Consider the following 24,593-nt stretch of genomic DNA (forward strand, 5'->3'; position numbering starts at 1 on the left):
CGGACTAAATAAACATCCAATAAGATCATGGTATAAATCTCATACGATATTGGTAAGAATTTTAATTAATAATTCTCTGTGAAACCGATAAGAGTTTGGTAAGAATCGAATACAATATTGGCAAGAATCTAATAAGACTCTTCTGAACAAGAACCTGGTAGGAATCTAATAAAACTTGGGAAGAATTGGGAATTGAATGAGACCTCCATCCTGTCAAGAATTCAATCAAATTCCGGAGAGAATCCTGTAAGAATATTGTTGGAATGTTATAAGAATCTGGGGATCTGGCAAGAATCTTATGAGAAACTAATAATGGTCTAAGAATCTAGTCAAAATTTGGAATATAACGGGTGGTCCATCTAGTGGTCCTAGTGATCTAGTGATCTTACGGTTTAGATATTTCTGTAAAGATAACATATAAAGTATTATACATCGTTAGAGAGGTTTAGTTTTTTAGTTTTTTAGTTAGTTAGTTTTAATTTAGTTTTCTTAGTTTTTTTCCTATATATCGCAACTTTAAATTCCGCACGGTGTGGCCTACAGGCAAGATGCTATTGATAAATTCCAATTTTTAAATGGGACATATCTGGTAAGAATCTAATACAAAATTTACTGTGAATTTTATAAGAATCCTGTCGGGATCCAGTTGGGATGCAGTCAGTTTCAGATTAGAACCTTATTTGAATCTAGTTACCATCTATATAGAATATACTTAAGTTTAAAATTAAAATTAAAAATAAATGATATGTATATATTAAATTCGAATTATATCTAGGAATTGTGGAAAAATGATAGATGTATATATATTTTTTTCAATTGTATGTAGTATTTTTCATTTTTTGAGAAATTTTTGCCCTTCGTGAGGGCATCTAATTTTTTTTTATACAGGGCTCCGCCAATGCGCGCTACGCTTCTGATAATAAGAAAGAATAAAATTGGGCATTGGGCATTGTGTGTTTGATACCAATTGTTTGAGACCAGTGTTTGAGAAACTGTGCTACATATGATAATTAGTACGTTGATTGTATTTTATCTATGAGGCCGCGACAATAAACCGCCTACAATCGTTCGTCGATGTGTCTTAGAGAATTTTTTGTCGCTCATCTGACCGTGTAGGTTTGAGCGGCATAAAACAACATTTTCGTTTGCAGGTTCACAATGACAAATAAATAGCGATAATAATAGCGACACAATGACACGGGACGTTCATAAAGGCGTAACTAACACTCATGGCTAAATCAACATTTCATAACTGAATTCATTAGTTTTCTAACATCGCCTTTAATATCGTTCCATGCACATAAACTTCCACTCTGGAACAACATACTTGGAATGGTAATAGATATAGATAAGATAAGCTAAGATAAGATAACACTACAAGCTTTACTAGACATAAGTTATTAATTAAATCTCGCTGGCACCAAGCATTCTCGACGTCTAAAAACTCACATTGCGGATAAGTTATAGTTCAACATAGGTGATGGAGGTTTCTAGAGTCCCCTTCTACAATCTCCTTACGAAATCCTCATGCTTTGTTTTCTTTATACGTTCATGTGTAACATTTATTTTTTAGAGAAAAATAAGTCGATTATAATTGACAAATTCTAAATGGAATCAAATAAAAATGGAAAAATTGTTAGTTCGAAATTCGTGTAAGGAAGTCTTTGCATATTATTAAACAATCAAACCTCAAATTAAACCATAATTTTATTTAGGTAGCGCTTGCATTGAAATTAATAAATTTTGACTTAATATAATGAAAGATTAGAAAAACTGAGGCCTTTAGATTCAATTTATCAACACAGAATACATAACTTGTAATACATAACGATATTTAGCAAATTGAATGAAATTCTAATTACAGCTATAGTTTGGCACGGCGTGTTTGATATATCAAACATTTTCTTTCGTTAATTGGCCCGGGTGTTGTTATTGCAAAATTTGTATTATAAGTAAGAGGTTTAAATATATTACTTACTTGACTTATGTAAATCTATCAGTGCCATTATATTATTGTTATTAATAACAATGTTTTCACCGTCTTTTCTCAGTCATATATCTCATATAGAACATGTCCAGAGAGATTTGCATCTCCAGAATGCTGAGATAAAGCTTGACTTCACAAATTCAATAAATATTTTTAAATAATATAACAATAATTATCATAATGGACTGTGTTTTCAATAAGGCTGCTCATTATCTAAAATAATAAGTTTAAAATCATCGAGCTGTCTGGAAGTTACTTGATCGGGTTGGGAATCCTCGACTGCTTGATATCAAGAAGTAGTGATTTCAGGTTATTTCTTGAACTTAATAAACAAATACGAAATAACAATAACATTTGTACATAATAAAGTCATAAGTACTGATTAATTATATCACAACTAGAAAAGGCAACTACCGGTTTTAATAATAATACGCATATGGTAATTTAAATATTAACTAGTGGTGAATGGCATTGTGCCTTGAGGCAAATTTTGGGAACTTCGAATCGAATTATTTTCGATACTCAAAAAAAAAATTAAAATTGATTTTTTTTTTCAAAAACAATCGTTTCGTCAACACAAGCAGAAAGTTTTTGAAATCATTCAAATCTGATGCTTATTTCTTGTTAATATTTCCTTTTTTTGCATATCTAGCTCCGTATCTCCAAAATGGCTGGACCTGTCATTGTCAAAAACTAATCACCACTTTTCCACATCATTATAAATTGAATAATTTTTAGATCATTCTATTTTCTGCACTCCATGCTCTGTAATTCCAAAACGGCTGGAACACTTTTGCCAAAAACTAATCAGCACATATCCCTATCAATAGGAATCAAATATTTTTAACTATTCAATCGGTGCCCGAAAACGTGCACAAAAAATTATATCCATATATACAGTTCAGAAACGTTCAGAAACCTTCAAAACGTGAAGATATGCAAACATTTTCAATTTCGATTTTTGGACGATTACAATAATTTACCTTACGGGAAATTAATCAATAATAAAAATTATGAATAATAGAGTCGTCATAATGAACTTGAGTGAACAAAATGACTAGATTTTTTAAGTTGCGCACCGTGATTTAGATAAAAATATTAGATAAATATTGATAATTATATATATATTAGATAATATAGGTTTTGGAAAAATATTGAAAATATCAAATGTTATATTGTGCCAATGTCGAAAAAAATTTAACCAATGGGTTTAATCGAGAATTTTAGCTGGTGGTCTAGAAGTAGTTTAACAATTTTAATTCAGTATAAAATAGAAATAGAAAATGAATTCAAAATTATTTAAATTAGCTATCGATTAATTATATCTATATTGGACGAATAAACCAATATTATTACAAGAAATACCTCGAGTGCGGCGCCAGTTTATTCAGCTTGTTCACAATCAGATGTGTTCCTTTGTGGTTTTCTAAACAAGAGGCACGGATGGAGGTTGAATTGATGCAGGAGGATTTTGCAATGATCGCTGAAAAGTAATCAGTCATCTTATTAATTCAGTAAATTAATTCCGATCAATACAATGAAGATCAATCAAACGCATATATGTGTGACATTTCTCCTCACATTCCTCTCATAAAGCAATGACAGTATAATAAAGAAAGGGAGAGTAGCGCTCGCTGCGGGCGAATTGATAACTACCAGTTAACTAGGTATTGTGTATGTCCAGTTCGTATACGGCGCCGACATAATTGAAAATCATTATTTTGTATTGATTAAAACATCGGTTCTCAATCTATACCTCAAGCGGTATTCGAAGCATTAGTTATGATTAATGATTTGCCAGTGGATTCCGCTAATTATTCAAACCATAAGTGAAGCTTTAACTTAAGGATTTCTAGCATACTTAAAACCAATTGAAATCTGCGGCAAAAGCAAATTATTAGTCTAATCCAAATTTAAGTAGAGTAGAGTCTACTGTATATGGAAATGACTTAACTTTCCTTTCAATAAAGTTTTACTCATCTATGTTCACGTCAAAGTTGTTCACTGCGTTTGGCGAACCAGTGAATGAATTTAAGTTTTGAGTAGGTTTTCATTTTTTTTTTTTTTTTTTTTTTATTATGAAAGCATCAAGTATTTTACCATTTTGCAATCTTGATCCAGTACGCCAACTTTTGGTGGAACTTGCCACCATACTTTAATGCATTTTTTTAAAAAAAAGAGTATTACTCAAAGTTGACCAATCTTGAAAATTTAAATTTATAGTTTAATAAAAAGTCTTAACTGTGTCTTAGACATATTATTCACGGTATGGTTCCAAAACCAATTTGCTTACTTAAAATCAATTGAAATCTGCGGCAAATCCAAAGCATTATTCGAATGTATATCGAAAGGACTTGAATTTCTTTTTAATAAAGTTTTACTCAAATATGTTCATGCCGAAGGTGTTCACTACGTTTGGCGACGCAGTGAATGAACTTAATCAGTTTTGACAAGGTTTTCATTTTCTGCTTGATTTTTTTTATTAAAAACCATCAAGTAAAATACTACCAGTTTGCAATCTCGATTCATTGCGCCTACTTGTGGTGGAACTTGCCACCACACTTTAGTGCACTTTTTTTAAAAAGAGTTTCACTCAAAGTTGACCAATCTTGAAAATTTAAATTTATAGTTCAATAAAAAGTATTAACTGCGGTCTTAGACATATTATTCACGGTACGGTTCCAAAACCAATTTGCTTACTTAAAACCAATTGAAATCTGCGGCAAATCCAAATCATTAGCCTGATGTATATCGAAAGGACTTGAATTTCTTTTTAATAAAGTTTTACTCAAATATGTTCACGCCAAAGGTATTCACTGCGTTTGGTGGCGTAGTGAATGAACTTAATCAGTTTTGACAAGGCTTTCATTTTTTTGCTTGATTTTTTTCATTATGAAACCATCAAATAAAATTCTACCATTTTGCAATCTCGATTAAATGCGCCAACTTTTGGTGGCACACTTTAGTGCATTTTTTTTAAATTCAAAGTTGACTAATCTTAAAAATTTAAATTTATAGTTCAATAAAAAGTCTTAACTGTGGTCCTAGAAGTATTATTCACGGTTAAGGTTCCAAAGTTCAAATAAATAAAAATAATGAAAATTAACCACGATTACCTAAAATGGTCACGATTTGACTAAATCTCTGGGCTCTTAAAAGCTCATAATTTTCAAACTGCGTGAAATATTTTTTTTCTTTTTTTTTCATGATAGCTACAATCAATACCATTATCCAGTTTAGCTTGACGTTGAGTTCTGCGCCTCTCCATATATATGTATATGCAAAAAATGGTTCTATTAGCTGTGTTTGCTATCGTACATTCTCATCTAGATATTTATTTATTTTCTCGATAAGGCAACTCAGCGGTCAATCACTCTTTTTATGTGTTTATACTATAGTTATACATTATGTAGATATGTATACTTAATAGTTTTGTTGTGTATGTATTGCTGCCATGCCCACGAAAGACGATTTTTACTTATTACATTATATTTGAGATATCTAAAACTTTAGATATTTGTATCATCCTGCTTGATATCGAAGTGACCGATGTTGGGATCTAGTTTGTGGTCCATAACGTGGATTAACATAACCATTACACCATCTCGGGCTCTTGTAATATAAAATTACTTTCAATTTGTTTTACTTTAACTCATGTCTTTTGAAATATCAAATTTTCTAACACTACTTTGATGGTTTTTTTTTAATTGAAAATTATTAAAGTTGAAAAATTATTCTAACTCGAATAAAAAACTTGTATTGCATGGCATCTCGTACGTACCAAATTTAAATACTCGAGGCAAAAAAATCAAGAATCAATAAATATTGATCTTGATTAATAACATTTTTTTATTGCTCACTTATTTGTGTATTATAAAGCGACGGTTTTATCGCACAAAACACTTAAGAATGTTTACATTAACAAGAGATGCCAATTGAATCCATTTGAGAATATATTTCTTACTATTAGAATAATACATATATTATTTATACATTTTTAAAATGAATTGTAAATTTTTAGTATAAAACTTCGTACATTATTGAAAACTTTGAAAAAAAAAAATCAGAAAATTTTGAAATTTGTTTGAACCGTATAAGTAAATTTTAAAAATTAAAGATCTTGGTACGAAACCCCAAACAATTGTAACAAAATTAGTACTCATTTTTAAAATCTTTATAAAATATCTAATGATTTGATGTGCATATGCTTAATGACAATTTTTGACTGCCAAATATCATTTTTTTTGACTGCCTTCGACATAAACTAATCACCACGTCTTCTCATCGATAGGAATCGAATGTTTTTTTGAATCATTCAAATCGGTTGATTTGTGCGCCCGAAATAGTGGACCAAAAATTGTATTCAAACATATATACATACCCACACACAAACATCTACTTTTTCTAAGGTATGCCAAAATGTTCAGAAACTTTTATACGTGAAGATATGCAAAAATTTTCCCTACATTCTAGTCGGTTAACAACGAGTTAATAATACAAAAATTTGAATTAAACGTTAAAATTTGCATAATTTAATATGTATAATAAAATTTGAAAATTAAAATTAAAGAGTTCTTGTGCAAACTCACACATGTTCAACATGACCGTATAATTTTGCTTCGAAATAGATATGTTCGATAATTCGCGCTCATGGACATATTGGTTTTGCAATGCGTTGCTCTACCGGTCGATATCCTGTCATCAAGTTTGTTATATAATGAATTAGTTTAAAAAACGTGCACAAGATCCGTACGCTATGGTAGACAATATCTAGATTAATGATATTCAATTTGATCGAAAAAATCGGCAGTTAAATGCATCCGCTATAATATGTAAACTTTGTCATATATTATGTCGATCAGTGTTGTAATCACATTGAGCTGAGGTATTGACAGATATCGCCATGTATAATGTATCTGCTTCTGCCTTTTCGCAAATAACTTGGTGTTCGATTCGATCTATCATCGATTCTCAATCTGCGGGATTGCAGAAGATCTTACAAAATTGTGGATATGAAATAGTATTCATATCTATTATAATATAAATTTATTGAATACATTTGATTTTATTTTTAGAAACACAACCGAATAAACAAGTACGTAAGTACTCCGTCACTATTCCACCCATTGCTCGTAACTAAATATGCAAAAACAATAATAATAATAATAAAAATTATTTTTCTTATTATACTCTTGTACTCTTGTTCAATACTTGCTTTGAATAGCACTGAAAAAAAATCATTAAGTTTTTGTATCTGTATCAAAAAATTTCCACCTTTTTTTCATTATCTCTTTTATTTACAACTGTCCAGTTAAGGACATTTAATAAGTTTGTGGAATTTACAATAGTCGGCAGTAAAGGGACATTGTAAACTGAAGGGGCATGCTGGAAAAACAACTCAATAATTGTTTTTCCATTCGATATAAAATTCACAATATTTTATTGATAATTATATAATTTTAACTATTTACTTATAAAATAATTTCTTATAAATAATGATTAAGTTATTTCCATTTCTATCAGGAGAGTTGATGGCTTAAATCCAGCGGCGCTTTTCTTTTCAATCTTCTTGGATAGTTCTCTGTTATCAAGGAATTTGCTAATGAATTTGGGTGACTGATTAGCTTGTTTCTATACTTGTGTGCTGTTTTTGTTATTACTTCATTTATGGTAGGTGTATTCGTGTCGACATAAATCAACCAGTTGGGAACATATTTTGGAGCTCCTAAGGCAATTTTAAAAATTTGTTTTGAAATTTTTGTATTATTTTTATATTAGTCTTATGAGCACTGCCCCCACAATTGTATTCCATAACATCAAATTGGTTTGAATAAAGATTTATAAACTTAGTTTGGATTTAGTCCCTAGTAACCAGTAAAGCTTTTTGGTTTTTATCTAAATTCACAACTTGTTCACAACAAATAACACAATACAATCTCCAATTTTAAATTTCAAAGAGATTTTACGAAATAATAGCTAAATTATTTAACGATTTTTTTACCATAGCATTTTTTACATAGATAGCACATTATATAAACTTTATCTGGTGTTTCGCATATTATATAAACTTTATCTGGTGTTTCGTGTGAACTATTCATCAGCCGATATGAAATAAAAATTAATTTAATGTATTTCATGTAAACTTGATTTTTTAACTTAATTTAAATTTACATTCACTATTTTCTTATTGTTTACACCTTTTCAGTGTAAAAGTTTTGTTGGTACTCTTTATCCCACCTACATGTAAGCTTTTATAGAAGTTATATAAAAAAATGTTAAATCTAACTTAAAATACTAAAATATACAGTTAACCTTATAAAACAATTGAATAACGTATATTTAAAAAATATATTCAGAAATCATAAACTAAATACAAGAGCTTACAACCAAAAGAACTACCAACCAAAAAAAATATTTTTGTTATAAATATTCATACATTGCCGTTTATCTTCTGATAATGACGTCGTAAAAATTAAGGAGATGGTTGGTTATACATCTTTTGTCTTTTACTCAAAAATAGTAACGATAAAAAAATTATACGTTACTTGTTTTTGAGATGATTGTGGTGAAACTTTTTACTTGCGGTCCTTTAAGCCACGCTCTGTCCTATTATAATTTCTGTTTTTGTTTTTTTTTTAATTCTATAATTTGGTATCAATGTAAAGAAAGGAGAATCGACGAATATATTTTTTTCACTTATTCCAATTCATAGTTTTTTCCAAACATTTTGTTGAATTTGTATGTATTATTCATTATTTTAGAATTTTTTTCTCATAATTCAAAACCTTCATTAATTAATTTATTAATACACTAATTTTTTAATTAGTGTTTAATACATTAATTTATTATTTTTTTTATACACTGAGGGGTAGATATATTTATTAACTGCACATGTACGTACATATATTTATATTTATATATTCATAAATGTATGCAATACAGTACATAGTTATATGTACACATGTTTTTATGATATGAATTTCTCTAACAAAACGTAACTCATCATTAAATCCATAACACAGTAATAAATAATGATGACTTATTTAATGTATATAATTTTATATCCACGAAATTTTGTTTGGTAATCTCAAAGAAACTGATATTTACAAAATTAAAAAGACCAGAAAATGCGACCTTACTCCAGTACCAGGCCAACTCATTATCACTTATTTTCACGAGATTCCTCTGCGGCGGTTGTTACTTTGTTGACTGGTGTCCGTTAAGTGTTTTTGACGCAAACACGTCCATTGATTTTATTATATTACCGAAACCACTTTTGTATATGCTCTGATTCAACTATAATTTCGATATTGTTTTTAAAATACCTTATGCAAGTTGATTCATAAATGATTTTAAATGTTTCTGCTCCATCAATGACGATGATCGAGGACCAAACCCCAATGAACTCAGCGGTGTACGAAAGAAATGTTGCATTTATTTATTAATTGAACTCAATTCTCTTAAATTTTTGTTCGAAGTGCTCTTCAATATAAGGTAGAGCAGGGCTTAAAAGTCTGCGGGTAAAAAGGTCCAACACAACATCTCAAAAACAAGTAAATTAGGCATATTTAATAACAATATTTAAAAATAGAAGGAAAAAGATATGTAATCAGCAATTGCTTCGAATCAAGCAACGTCGCTGTGAAAACATTAACGGCCATGTTTGAAAATCTATAACTTTCTTTTCTTTTTATAAAATTATTTTCTTTCTCTTCATAGTTTTTTAATTGTATGCATTGTTGTTTAGTTTACAAAATCTTATTATATTTTTTAAGTGTACGTTATTTAATTATTTTACAAGATTTAGTATTGATTTTAAGTTAGATTCAATAGATGTTATAATGCAACCTTCACAATAGTTTACATATGAGTGGAGTAAAAAGGACCAATTGGACCTTTACCCTGGCGAAGGTGTAAATAATAAAAAATAGTAAATAAACTTGTGAATTGAGTTAAAAAGTTTATTTTACAAAATATGAATTTAAATAATAGTTATTCAAATTTTGTTGTTACATTTACAAAATGTAAATGTGCCCATGTAACTTAATTACATTGATCGAATATTGGTGATATTATTTTTTAAAATTTCTGAATACTAAAAATAGGACTAACTTAATACTAAAAATAAGATACATTGGATGTGTTTGCCACTTAGCTATCCCATTTTACCCCGCCTATTGGGCAATATAAATATGCCTTTACAATGATGAATTGACTGGTAGTTCTATGGAATATGGTCACATAATTATTTGTTTAATATGTGCTATTTATTATGATGTAATTGATTTGGTTTTCACAATATATTTGCTCATAGTCAAATTAGACCTTTGTGCCCCATCCTACTCTACCCAACTTATAAAACTCTTGCTTCAATATTTTAACCGAATTCGGAAGCATTTTGTCGAATTACAATTTTTCTCAAAGATCCTTAACTATTAAGTTATTGCAAAAAATGTTGCAATAATTTATTAATAATTTTTTTTAGAACAGATCATGGTTAGATAATACGTCATAAAATTGGCAATCAAAACCGAATATTAATTAGAAGTACGTTGACAAATATTGATTAGAATTTAAATCACAGTTGAAGTTAATGATAATACATAAAAAATTATTGATTATAAATAAGGAAGAAATCGAACAGAAATGACAATTTTAGCTTTACAATTAGTGAGTGTCTTTTCACCTCGTTTCACTTGCTTCATATTACTTATTATAAAGATGTTGATTTGGAGTCAACGCGAACCATCGAGCATGAAATTTTCGTATGTAAAATATGCCTAATATTTTTTATAATATATTTATTGTGTGTGTAACAACATTTGATTAATGAATAGAAATGCTGTGATAATTTTATAATTCATTTGTAACCTTCTTAAGTACTTCAGAGACCCGTGCATCGCAAACGGAGATTGATTAATAGTAATAAACATTAGCCTTCTCGCATAGTAGAACGGAAGCAATAAACTGCAAAGTTGAGAAAGATAGCAGTTAACGGATCGTCGATCGATTTTTATTTGTCATTTTTCAAATATTGTGAAAAAATTTCACTAATTTGTATTTTATTATTTGTTCAATACTTAGAAATCTGGATGAATATATTTTATGCTATTTGCTATATGTATTAGATCTCATTAGAATAACGAGAAATTTTACAACTGCCAGTGTACCAAAAAATAGAGGTTTTATAAATTTCATATATATAGAAAAACATATTTCTGAAATACAAAATATAAAATAGATTTTCACAAATATTTACTCTCCTCTCGTTGTAAAAGTCTGAATTAGAAAAATACATTTTTTTATAAATCTCGATCAAAAAATACATTCTACGTATTATATATGCTTCAAATCTGATACAATTTTATAAAATTAGCTTTGTCTTATAAGGGAGACTAGGTACGGTGGTGTTTTTTTTTTTGATCAGCAATAATTTTTATTAATTTAATAATAATTAATTAAATTAGTTTTAATTATAATAATTTAATTAATTTTAATAATTAAATCGAACAAAAAGACATGGTTTTGACATATTAAAAGCTATGCCTCAATGCAATAATGAAAACTTGTTCGAACAAACATACTTTGTCTTTTCCCCTTTGAACCCTATCTCAAAAACACTATGATTTTGCTGTTATAACGGCGACTGTCACTACCTGGCACAACTGTACTCAAACTGACCAAACAGATTATTTTGTTTGCTTTTTCAATACTATATTATATCATTGTTTTTTTTTAATTACATATTTGAACAGCTATTAGAAATTGAAGGTGGTGGTGTGATAAATTACTTATGAGCTACGTAGATTTATCATAAATGGCAAACTGTTGTCCCATATCTATGTGATCCATTTAATTATTTAAATATCTGTAATAGTGATGACTTGTTATTAATACAACAATGCCGGGTAGGGCTTATTTTCACATGAAAACATATTGCTATCTATTCTATTTTACCAAGTGAAAACGGGTGTTACTGCTTGATATCTGATTGCTTAAAGCGGGATCGAACCCCGGACCTCTAATACAGGTGCAGTCGTTTTAACTACTTTCTTACTAAATTTTTAGCTATATTATTTATTACACGTATTTTTAATGACTAACATTGTAAAAATGAAAATTCTGATCAAGTTTATTTTTGTTTATCATTATGAGAATCTAAGTTGTAAGAAAAAGCTCACTATATACAGCACTATCTTATTATTGTTCTCTGTAATATTTTTTTAATTATTCCAAAATAATAGTAAAGACCTAATCCAATCTTCAAAGTATTTGCCCCCTTCCGCAAATTTTGAGCTATCGAAAATCTTCAGGTTTATGTGGAATTATTTGCAAAATTCATTAAATTTATCAGCTTTCCAATGAATGGATTGAAAAGAATTGTGAATATTTGCCAAAACTTACCGGATTAAAAACAGAGTAAGATGGCGCAAAATGTGCATACATTATTTTTCATCAAATCAGCATTATTAACTCATGTAAATACTATAATTTTTGCATTACTATAAATCTTTTCTAAAATTTTACTGATAGCCTAAATGCTTTTATCGAATTTTGGCGCTAGTAATTGTTTTGTATTTTTTTTATTTATAAAATATAATATAATTCTTAATAAATAAATACATTTATTACAAGTTTTATATATGTTAAATATTAACATTTTTATTAAGTTGTTTAACATTCAAAAAGAACATATAACTTATTTGCATGCATATATTATTTCTACTTGTAATATTTCTTTTATGTTAATTTTAGAACATCAAATTTTTGTCATTCAGAATTATTTCTACCTACTGTGAGCTGCCTTATTATGGAAATATTGTACAAGGGCTTGAAAGCAAAAATAACACTGAAGTTTAAGAGAAAGTAAAACCTTATACTAAAACATCATCTTGCGTGCTTGGCACGCGTTTGTCGCCGTTTAAGCTTAATAGTAAACTCTGTTTCTTACTAAACAACAAAAACACTTATCATAATTATACATTTATTTAAATCAATTATTGTTAATTTAATATATTCGGCATTGTACTTAAAAGTGGCAGAGCATTTCAAATACCTGAAAACTTTTTATTTATTAAATATGGAAATGGTTCAATTGAGATTAAATCTGCCCACGGCTATGTCAGCATGTACATAAAAATAACTTCGTTGATGAGCAAACTTAACCTAGATGAATATAAAACACATGAAGTATCATCGTGCGTACCTTTATATTTTTGTACGAACCAGAAACGTAGTAATTGTGTTATTCAAAGAAATTTTTAAAGTGCACATAGACAATAGTTTACATTTTATTTCAAGAAGTTTACAAATAAGCGAACAAACACTAATTTTGTGATTATTTTAGTTTATTCTACAAATAGGGGAGACTGGGTACAGTTGTGCCAGGGTACGATTGTGACAGTCGTCATAACAGCTAAATTGTACTGATTTTGAGAAAGCGTTCAAGAGGATAAAGATGTAGTATGTTTATTTGAACAAGTTTTCATTATTGTTTTCAGTCGGCTCCCTACCGCCATGTAGACCGCATTGCTTTTAAAGAGTCAAAAGTAAACTTTCCGTTAATAATAGATAACTATTACTTGTATACGGATAACTTGCTTGTTTATTATTCTGCGATAGTTGAACATTAGTAGGTAATTACAAGTAATTAGTTTTTGCATAGATAATTTGGCTTGATCATACCGATGATTTGGCTCCAAAAGTGTGCGTTGGGTTGTGACAAGTTTTGTGGGTACGGTAGTGACATGTATTTCTTGTCCTTTTCGGGTGAAGATTGTAAGGGATTTAATTTTTAACTTAACTGAGACAAAATTGAGAAAAAGTAAAGGTTCTACGAAGATTTCTTTTAACAGTGTTTAAAAAATTATGCTTTGTTATATATAAGCTATGTTTAAATAATTGAAATGATGAATGTTGTGTTGTTTTATAAATTTCTGACAATAAAAGTTATTTTGGTGTTTGTATTTACTATTTTAACCTACTTTTATACTTTACATAATCCTGGGGGTGTGGATTGTTGGGGCACTCGCCTTTTTCTTCATCTTCATCTCATGTGATCGTATTTAAGGACAATATTAAGTATTTCCATGTAGACAAATGTTCAAATTACCATTTAATTTACTATTTTTCCTGCAAACTGACAAATTAACAAAGTTATTGCTGTACCTGTACCCAGTCTCTCCTGTATTAGGTAAAAGTAAAATGAATTAATAAATCAATTTCGAAATAATATAAACTTTTATGAAATCTTTTATTACAATGAAGATTTTGTGACATCGTCTATTTTATGAAATATATATAAACTACTTGGCTCTGTAATACAAAAAAAGGAAGAAGACAATATTTTGCCATTTTTAATTCACACCGTAACGCAGCTTATGTATTTGCTTTTGCACACAGAATTTATTCTTTATATATATATATATATATATATATATATATATATATATTCCGGATTGATTAAGCATTATGCATATATGATAACGTAAATTCAAATAAAAAATTACACTCATTCATGTAAAACTGGTCCAAATCACGAATCGCTGTACGTTACAATGTGTACCGATACGAGCACAATTAACGTACAATATTCATTTCACAAAACGCAAAGTGTCGATTAAAAACAAGGAGATTCGTATAATTAGTGTGTATGTTTAAAACTACTGTTGTAACGGTATTAATAAAAATGACCATACCAGTTTGGCTTTGCCGTCGGAATAGCAGATAGCAGATACCAGATACCAGATGCCGGGCAGCAAGCAGCGACCAGCAGCGACCAGCGGCCAGCGGCCAGTCCGAGCCGAGAGAAAGTGATCTAGTTTTGCGTCACAGGCTAAACACATGCGACATAAATCTCCTCTCGGATGCTCGCACATGCAAAACAGACTCACATTTATAATAGACATCTATATCTTCTGCTCAGATCAAATATGCATATTACAGTTGAAACTCACTCATTAGTTATACATATAAATACATATATATATATATATATATATATATATATATATATATATTTCAAATAGCATCCCATTCGTCGAAATAAAAAGGTAATAAAGTATTAAAGATTACAGTTGATATGGGCGTGTTTCATGCGTCATAAAGTTACATTTCAAAACTTTTTTCAAAATGTTTTTAATTTTGTAGTTATTCATTATTTTTTTCAAAAAAATGTTCTTTTCTAATATGTTACAAGTTTAATTTTTTAAAATAATACTTTTTTTTATTGTTTTTGTCTTGGTGTTGCTGAATGATGACACGCATCTGGTGTCGAAACGTATAAATAAAAGTTTTTAATACTTTATTACCTTTTTATTTCGACGAATGGGCTGCTAGTTACTTTGAAATATGTTTCAACGTCGAAAAAACTATCAAGATATATATATATATATATATATATATATATACATATATATATATATGTCCAATTTGACTTTGAGCAATTATATTGTGAAACCAAACCAATTATATCACAACAAATAACATCTATCAAACAAACAACTATCTGACTATGTTCCGTAAAACTCTCAGGTCATTCATCATTGTAGAAATTTGTTTTTTTTTTGCTGTTTCTCAAAAATTTGTATCCTGGTCCTCTTTACTCCATAGGTGCGGTAAATTGTAACGGCAAGGGGCAAACAGATCCAATGTCTTATTTTAATTTCAAAGAGATTTTACAAAATAATAGCTACATCATTCAACCAGTGCAAAATACAAATTTCATGGGTGCATTTTTTACAGAGATAACACGGTACACAACTTTGATCTGGTATTCGTCAGAATTATATTAGGAGGAAGTCTCCAAGTGGCGGACACCTAAGGTTATTTATAAATAAATCAAAAAATATTTTACGAAATGTTTATTAAATTATGATTTATGTTAGATAACAAAGTTTGAAATCAAACGAAATTAACAAAACCGCAATCTTTGCTAAAAAATAATTAAAACTAGCAATCAAACTTTGCTATCAAAAAATATGATTTTAAACAGTGGCATCTAGTACCGGACATTTCAAAATAACCTGCATTGATCACATATGTAGCCATGTCCACGCTCTGAAATGTCTGCACATGTGTCTTTGACAAATATTCTTAGATATTGCAAAAAAAATTTACTATTCATCCACCCTTTTGGCTGGGCCACACCGAAGCTCTCAGCTGGTGCATTCATAAGCTTTTCTCTTTGACTAGGAAATACGAAAAATGTGGGTATATAGTGACCGTTAGCACTCATACAGAATAAAATTAAATAATTGGAATAAACTACGTAAATTCTCACAAGAAATATCAATATGTTTACTGTCCGGCACTAAGGGACGACTTAGTGTCCGGTGCTAAAGGACAGGCATGCTCGTTCATTTGGTGGCACCTACTAAAATTGTTCAAAATGTCTAATAATATTCTACCATTTTACGGATAACAATCAAGTACTACTTTTGTCATTGAATGTCACTCAAATGTAAATGCATAAATATGCTAGAATTACTTCCATTGATATTTAGGTGACGCCGTAATTTAGCGCCTAAAACAGAAAAGGGTTGCTCTCGCCGTGGCCGTGTGCGTCACAGGCAAGGCTTGGCACGTGATTATGTACCTGTGTGCCTCCAGTGCCCCTTTCACTTGTATTTTGTAATGAAAAGATTTATACTTGCTTAAATAATACGTGTTAAATAGAGTATCCGGTTCTTGGTGCCGTCCGGCGTTACGGGACTTACCCCTAATATTTATCAGCAGAGTTGGAATAACCATTTATTTAATTTATCTATTGTAAAATTGGCCTTTTTGATTTAATAATTTAATTTTGTTTGCAAAATGGGCTATTTTCAATTGAAAACATATAATGTTATAGATTCTCAAAAATTGCCGTTTATCTCCCGATAGATACGTCGTAAGAATGAAGTTGGTGATTGCTGGTTCTACCTCTTTTCCCCTCTACTTTCAAATATTGTTGTTAAAATATTTTTAACTTTACTTGTTTTTGAGATATCGGTGGTCGAACTTTTTAAACGCGGTCCTTCAAGCCCAGCTATATATATATATATATATATATATATATAAGAAAAAATTATATGAACGTCTTGAAAATTAATGATAAATATTAAATTTAATCGATTACATTTTAATCGGTTTAATTACAACACCTAAGAAACATTGGACGGAAAAACTAAACGATGTAAATTAAAATGACTTGCTTCATTGCTCTAAATGCAACATTTATTTATAGTAAAATATTAATAATTATATTATGTTTATATCGTTAACGTCGAGAGCTTGGTTTTTTATAATACCTTGGTTTTATTACAATGATACAGTAAGCAAAATATTTAATATATTAAATAAAATACATTAGTGTATTATATTATGTCTGTTTCTGAGTAATTGAAAATTACCATGAAACAATTGTGCGTACGTGTGGGCAATACGCATTTGCGTTCTTAAATATATGATGATTGTATTGCTTTACGTCGCTTGACCAGTTGCCTTTTACAAAATCTTCTCGCGGCCAAACTGTAAGAGATATTTTTAATTACTTAATTTATTTTTGCTTCGGAGGCTGTGCTGAATCATTCATAATCACTTTTCCCAGGTCACACAGAAAGAATTTCAACAATGTATTACTTTACATTTAAAAAAACACACAATTAATTAATATGTTTCGAATTGAATACTTGAATATCGTACCTACGTACTTAAATAACTACAAGTAGATATTACAATACTTGTAACAATTGTTAGAATCACACCTTCATATAATACAACTACTTGAAATTGAACTATTGTTGTAAATATTTTTGCATGAGTGTGACGCTTAATGTATTTTTATTTGACGAATATACTCGTCTTATAGTATTAGAAAATTTTTGTGTTTGACGTGTATATTTGTTATGCATCAGAATGAACCTTAACCAAAAACTAATGAGCACGTCTTCCCATCGATAGGAATCGAATATTTTTTGAATAATTCATATTTCATCATTCAAATCGGTTGATCCGTGTTCTCGAAGCCATCGGTAAAAAATTGTATCCACACATACATATACATACATACATACACACATTCATACACACATACATACACACATACATACTATCTTGCATACATTCACACTCCCACATACATCCTTTGATTCTAAGATATGCCAAAATATTTAGAAGACTTTGAAACAGACGATATATAAATAAATGCGCTAATCATCAATAAAAATCTTCCACTACAACTACCTGTAATAATTGCACATTTTTTAAAATTTCTATTTCACTAAATAAAAGATATTCTAAAATAATCATTATATATTGAAACGTTATACGTTTCACTAGGGTAAATTATAGTAATTATAGTAATGGTCCAAAATGAAAATTTGTACATATTTTCACGTTTAAGAGATTTCTGAACATTTTGGCATACGTTAGAAAAAATGTATGTGTGTATGTGTGTGTGAATACAATTTGTCGTCCACGATTTCAGGCGCACGGATCACCCGACTTGAAGGATTCTTAAACCATTTGATTCCTATTGACAGGCAGACGCGCTGATCAGTTTTTAGCAAAATAGGAATTTGTTTTTTGCGAGAACGAGACATTCGATTAGAGTGATTAAGAAGACATTCGATTCTCACTGATCGGAAGACATGTTGATTAGTTTTTCGCAAAGACAGGTTCACCCATGTGGGATATACCGAGCAAAAAGTGCCGAAAACGATGGTTTTTAAGAGAACGAAGCATCCGATGCGAATGATGTAAAAAACATTCGATTCGTATTGGCGGGGAGATATGCTGATTAGTTTTTCGCATAGGTTAAAAGAAATAGAAGGTATTGAAAGAAATAATCTTCTGATTAGAATGAATTATAAATATATTCTTTGTGTTTTAACAGTGTAAAGAAATAATTAATTTTAGGGAAAGGCAAAAATTTTTTTTTCATTTTTTTTAATTTTCAAAAAATATTTTTTTAAATACAGAAATTGATTCGGATTTTAACCTTGATTCTAGCAAAAAATTTAGAAGCTTACTTATGTACTTGAAATAAACAATTTTAACTTTGCAATTTTGTTTGTATATTTCTTAGAAATACGAGAAATGATTTTAAATTAAAAGTCCACAAAATATTTAAAATCCCTCAAATATTTTATTACGGAAGTTCCAACAATTTGCCTTAAGGCACAGACATAGAGTTTTTCATTAATTTGTATAAAAATGTGGAAAAAAATGTTTAAAAACAACTATAATGTAATTTTCATTTATTAATTTAGGGTTTATTAATTATATATAAATAGTAAGTACCAAACCCAATACAGACCAGACAGCAAATGTATGTAAATGGATATCATATATAAAAAGAGTGGAGTGCTAAGCTGCACTCTATATTGACAGTTATGCAAGCAATTAGTTTTTGAAAACTGTTTTTAATTGCTTATATATATATATATATATATATATATATATATATAGTTTATCTTATTAAGCAACAAATTTCAACAAATTCTGTAACATTGCTGTAATAGATATATTGGTAAGTAACAGCATTCTAATATGAAATATTATGTCTGACGATGCTTATATATTTCATGAAGATAATTAATTGTGTCTCATAATGTCTGTGACAGACGATTTAATGGCTAATGTGAAATGTACACTATTAAATCACGATAATAAGCCATATTTAGAATCTCGACATATAGAATGCTTAAAAATCATGCCGAGTGAATTAATTGTAAGTCAATACATCTCTACCACTTTTCATAAGTCCATAATATTTTAGGGAGCTCGTTTAGACTCTAAACTTCAGCCTATCAATGCGAAGTTTAATGATGTGTAAACATGTGATTCTTGTGAGTTGATATATAAATATGTGGAGAAAAAAGTATATTGGATTATATATTTTGGATGTATGGTTGAGTCTTTTAGAAATTTAGAATTGCCGTCCAAAAACGAAGCTCTATTAATATAATAATAAGGTGGTAATGTTGTAAACTCAGTGATGACAATAACTTCAATAAAGAAATTGAAGACGAACAAGATTGAAGAGATACTTAAAAATATTTTAAATATAAGGCTTATTAATGTATACTGAAATAGACCTAAATGATATGTATATATAAAATATGAAAATTGTTTCATAACCTCTTATACCAGGCACTCCTGCCTGACTGACAATGATATATGAAAATAAAATATCAATAAAAAAAAACAAACAAACCAATTATAACGAATAACACACATCAAACAAATAGCTATCTTACTATGTTCAGTAAAACTCTCAGCTATAATTTGTCATTGTAGCTATTTTTTGCTATTTTTAACTACCCGAAGAAGTTTTTATTTTCATAAAAAATCCGATTCGCTAATTTTGTGTTTTCTCAACGTTTCAAGCCATTCTGAATCGAATGAGACCAAATTTGGAAAAAAAAGTATGTGTTCCCATAATTATGAAAGTGGTCTAAGTCAAAATTAAAAAATAAAGAGTTTATCAGTTATTTCATACCACATTAGTTTAAACTAAATGTATTCAATGTAATTTTTACGAAATTGTCAAAAATGAACCATTAGATAGTGGTTGTAATTTCAACATTATATGGAATTCATTTAGTATTAATTATGAAAGTGGTCTAAGTCAAAAATTTTTGGTGTCAGGTCATTCTTTTCTACAGAATGATCGTGATTTTGGGTTGATAGAAATGAAAATAACAAAAGAAAATTACTTATTGTTAGAAATATGATTGATAGATAGAAAAGTGCAGAAGAAGCAATACATTTTCGATAAAGCGAATGTCGCAGACGGATTTTATTTTAACGAAATCATTAGAAGATACAATAACAAGAATAGTAAAAAATACCGCGGGCGAATCTGTCTCTTGGCTACAAATTCAATGGATGAGATTCTTGAAAAATGAACATTATAAAAAATTTTATGTTTTATAAAACTTCTTTAGATGATTCTACATTTCGCGTTATGGATCTTTCACCTAAAAGACAAAGACCAAAAATATACGGAAATATTAAATTACTTCTATTATACACCAGCATTAGACCAGTATCGGAAGAAAAACAAAGATATTATGAGTTTACTACCGTACAACCCTCCAGTTTTTCAGGAACATTTTAAGAATCTTAAATACTCGAAATAATGATAAAATTGGATTACCGTTTAAAAATAATTATTAAATGCTCACGAATTATTTCAATAAAATTATTGTTACAAATAAAACTCAAAGTTTTTTATTGCTTTAAGTCATTTATAGGACATTCAGTTAATTTTGAAAATGGTCTAAGTCAATTCGTCCTTTAAAAACAATATTATCGTATGAAATTTACACAAAATTTCATATTCATAATAAATTTCCATTAATTAAAACTAATAAAATTAAAAATTAAAATGCCGCATAATGTGAAAATATTTTTTAATTTATTCAAATGCAAATCACTAAATATCTCGAAACAAGAAATATATGACTTAGACCACTTTCATAATTATGGGCACATGTGTGAACAGATTTTTTACTCTAAATTGACATTTTCTCAAAAACGAATTCGATGAGTCTCAATGACGACTAGTGCTTATCAGTTTTGCGCGACGATCGACCGAGCCGTTTCTTTGTAATTTGCAAAAAAGTGTAAAACGTTTCGTCAACGTTTTTTAGTTCACAACCCTTAATCGATTTTAAAAAATCAATAATGTTGTTAATAATTTAATGTCAAAAATGTTGGTTGGGAATGATAGATTTTTATGAAACTTTTTTGGCAATATATATATATATATATATATATATATATATATATATATTTTATGGTCCTATAGAAAATACTGAAATATTACGGCCCAACGACAAGTCGTTTAATTTTAAAAATTCATCAAAGTTTGAAAAAATGTGATGATCAAAATTTGTATCGAATGTCGATTTGATTAATTTGGAATTAGCAATTAATGAATGAACAGTCTACAAAACAATTCTAGTTTTGTAAGAAATGTGTAAAATGCTCATTCAAATCATTAAATAATATCTAGAACTACGTACGTGATATATGTAAACTTACCAGTATTTTCTTATAGCAGGTGGCTTAATATTTCACAAAATCATTTATTAAGTTTTTTTCAAAAAAATGTTTCGAAGTTTTTCAATAAATGCAAATTAGTTCAATTATATAAATTAATTAAAATTTAGATTAATAAGCTACAAATTTAGGATATATAAGCATATATCTGTGCAATATAATTAATATAATTACAGATAATTTAAATCTGTTTGTGAAAAATCAATTGGAAATCGCAATGTTCAGATTTAAGTGAAAACGAAAACATTATTTTTGAAATAAACAGTAGAGCATTTAATCTAAATATCCAAATCTCAATTTCGGTTGAAAGTTAATTATTACACTTATCGGAAAGTTTTTGCATCTCGCCTTGATGCAAAATGCCACTTTCAACTAGTTTTTCATTGCATAAATCATAAATTTTATTTTTTATTTATTACAAGGTGGCTATTTAAAAACACTAATTTGATATCGAAATTCAAACTTTATGCTCTCAAAAATCGCTTTGGCTTACAACAACATATTATAAATATAATTGGTTCTAATAAAATAAATATAAATTTACATCCTCAATAATGAGAAAAAAATATATAAAGTATGATTGCGATCGAATACACATTCACTATATTTAAAATATGTGTCTGTAAGCCCATGATTATTTTTGTATTTATTAAGAGGGCGTCCTTCAATCACTTTGATGTTTTCAGAGGGATAAAATTACAAAAAATCACGTGGGAAATGGAGGGGTATAGCAAAATATCAAGTGTATTTATTTTTTACCTGAATTTCAAAAAACCAAACATTAAAAAAAAATTACAATTTTTTCTCGTGACTAAATACACCTCATGTTTGGGGGAGATGGGGAGTAATTTTGAATATTACCACGTATCACCAAGGGGGAGGAGAGTCCAAAAATCTCTAAAAAATCGATCACGTGATTAATGGACGCCTCCTAATTTCGTATGTCTTGTTCTGTTAATAGTAGTTGGTTACGTTCTTTAGTGATTATTTTTACCATGGTTAGAAATTTATTAATAATTATATTCTTATTAATGATTACTGGTTTAAATTTCAATATAGGTTTATGTGATTTTGTATTTAAAGTGTTTTTTTTTATAATTGCAAAAAATGTATGTATAAAAATTATATTTTTTTTATTAAATTTGTATGTAACTATCAGAATAATGTAAGTATTGTGCGCTACAGTGAAAACATAATCTAAACAAATAAATTTACAATGTGAAGTAAAATAACTATCTAACTATAATAATAATAATAATAAGAATAATAAATAAATAAAAATGATAATTAAAATTATAGAAACAATAGTTATAGAAAAAAATATAATGAAGTAAAAATTAAAACTGCAACTAAATACAATATTTTAAATGATCTGGAGCAGTCACCAAAACAAGGTCACTTTGCACATTTGAGATTTGATACAATTGATCACCTGTCAAAATTGTTCACACTTACACCTACAGAGGGACTAATCGCAATGTAAATAGTGTTCATGACATCTTATCTAGTGTTTTAAAATTTAACGTGTCTTTGTTTATGCATTCTCGATCGGGCTGGTTCAGCGAGCGTTTCTTTTGTGCTGCTGCTTTCGAACCGTACACATCTATCCAGTAATAGTGCAAATCGTGACAGGTAATCCTAAAATTCTATTTTTTTTTTTGAAACTTATATGCTTTAAACTTGTTTTATTATGTTGTATTTATCATAATCTAAGACTTTCCTAAATGTGCAATTTTTATAGGAAATATGATTGAATCCGTGTGTTGAACCCTAATTTACTTATTTCAACAATAAATCTTACTCATGTGCTTTATACGTTATTGAATAATAGATCCAAAATGGTAACTGATGCTGTGAATTTATTTTTATTTCATTATCCCGGTTTTGTAGCACGGTTTTGTACGGTAAAATAATCGAAAAATTATCTAACAAGAATATGTATATATTCAACAATAGCCAATGCCTTACTTTTTTGTTGAAATCAATTCAAGTTTGAAATTATTTTTTTTTAAATTGGCTTGCACAAGTTGCATTATTTTTTAATTGTCATATTTGTTTTTTTATTGGATATTTATCTACCTATTCTCTCAAAATCGCTTTTGTACGTATTACATAATACATAACGAATTGTGAAACTGTATTTTTGGCTTCCCTTAGGGTAAGTTACAGTAATCGCAAAAAATCGAAAATGACAATTTTTGCATATTTTCACATTTCAAAGGTTTCTGAACCTTATGGCATACCTCAGAAAAAATTGATGTATGTTTATGTGCTTGTGTATGTTTTGGAAACAATTTTTCGGCCACGATTTTGAAACACGCATCAAACGATTTCAATGGTTCGAAAAAACATTCGTATTGACGACGGTAATTAAGTTTTTGAGAGTACAAGCATCCGATTAGAATGATTCAAAACTCATATTGCTAGTGTTAAAGGTGTGAAGAAATAATTAGTTTTTGGACAAAACAGGTTCAGCTGATTCAAAATTTTGAAAAAGTAAAGTATTCAAATTTTTTTGTTTTTCATCTTTTCTGAACAATTCAGTATTTTTTAA

The 24,593-nt window shown here is 28.8% G+C and overlaps 1 protein-coding gene across 2 annotated transcripts in view; it reads left to right on the plus strand.

Annotated features, from left to right (window-relative positions):
• LOC113376615 (MDS1 and EVI1 complex locus protein EVI1-A-like) overlaps window positions 1–24,593 on the plus strand; it is a 236,656-nt gene that overhangs the window by 19,020 nt on the left and 193,043 nt on the right. The window contains exon 1 of one of the 2 annotated variants that reach the window (XM_026616602.1): window positions 23,566–23,671. The exons of the other annotated variant lie outside the window; for it this stretch is intronic. The gene's annotated coding sequence lies outside the window, so the exon portion shown is untranslated. Of the gene's footprint in view, window positions 1–23,565; window positions 23,672–24,593 lie in introns of those variants that run through there. 2 annotated transcript variants of the gene reach the window in all.

The sequence above is a fragment of the Ctenocephalides felis genome, unplaced genomic scaffold (assembly GCF_003426905.1).
Source record: "Ctenocephalides felis isolate EL2017-DRISC unplaced genomic scaffold, ASM342690v1 CF-g0.4_SCAFFOLD_01886, whole genome shotgun sequence".
NCBI lineage: Eukaryota > Metazoa > Arthropoda > Insecta > Siphonaptera > Pulicidae > Ctenocephalides > Ctenocephalides felis.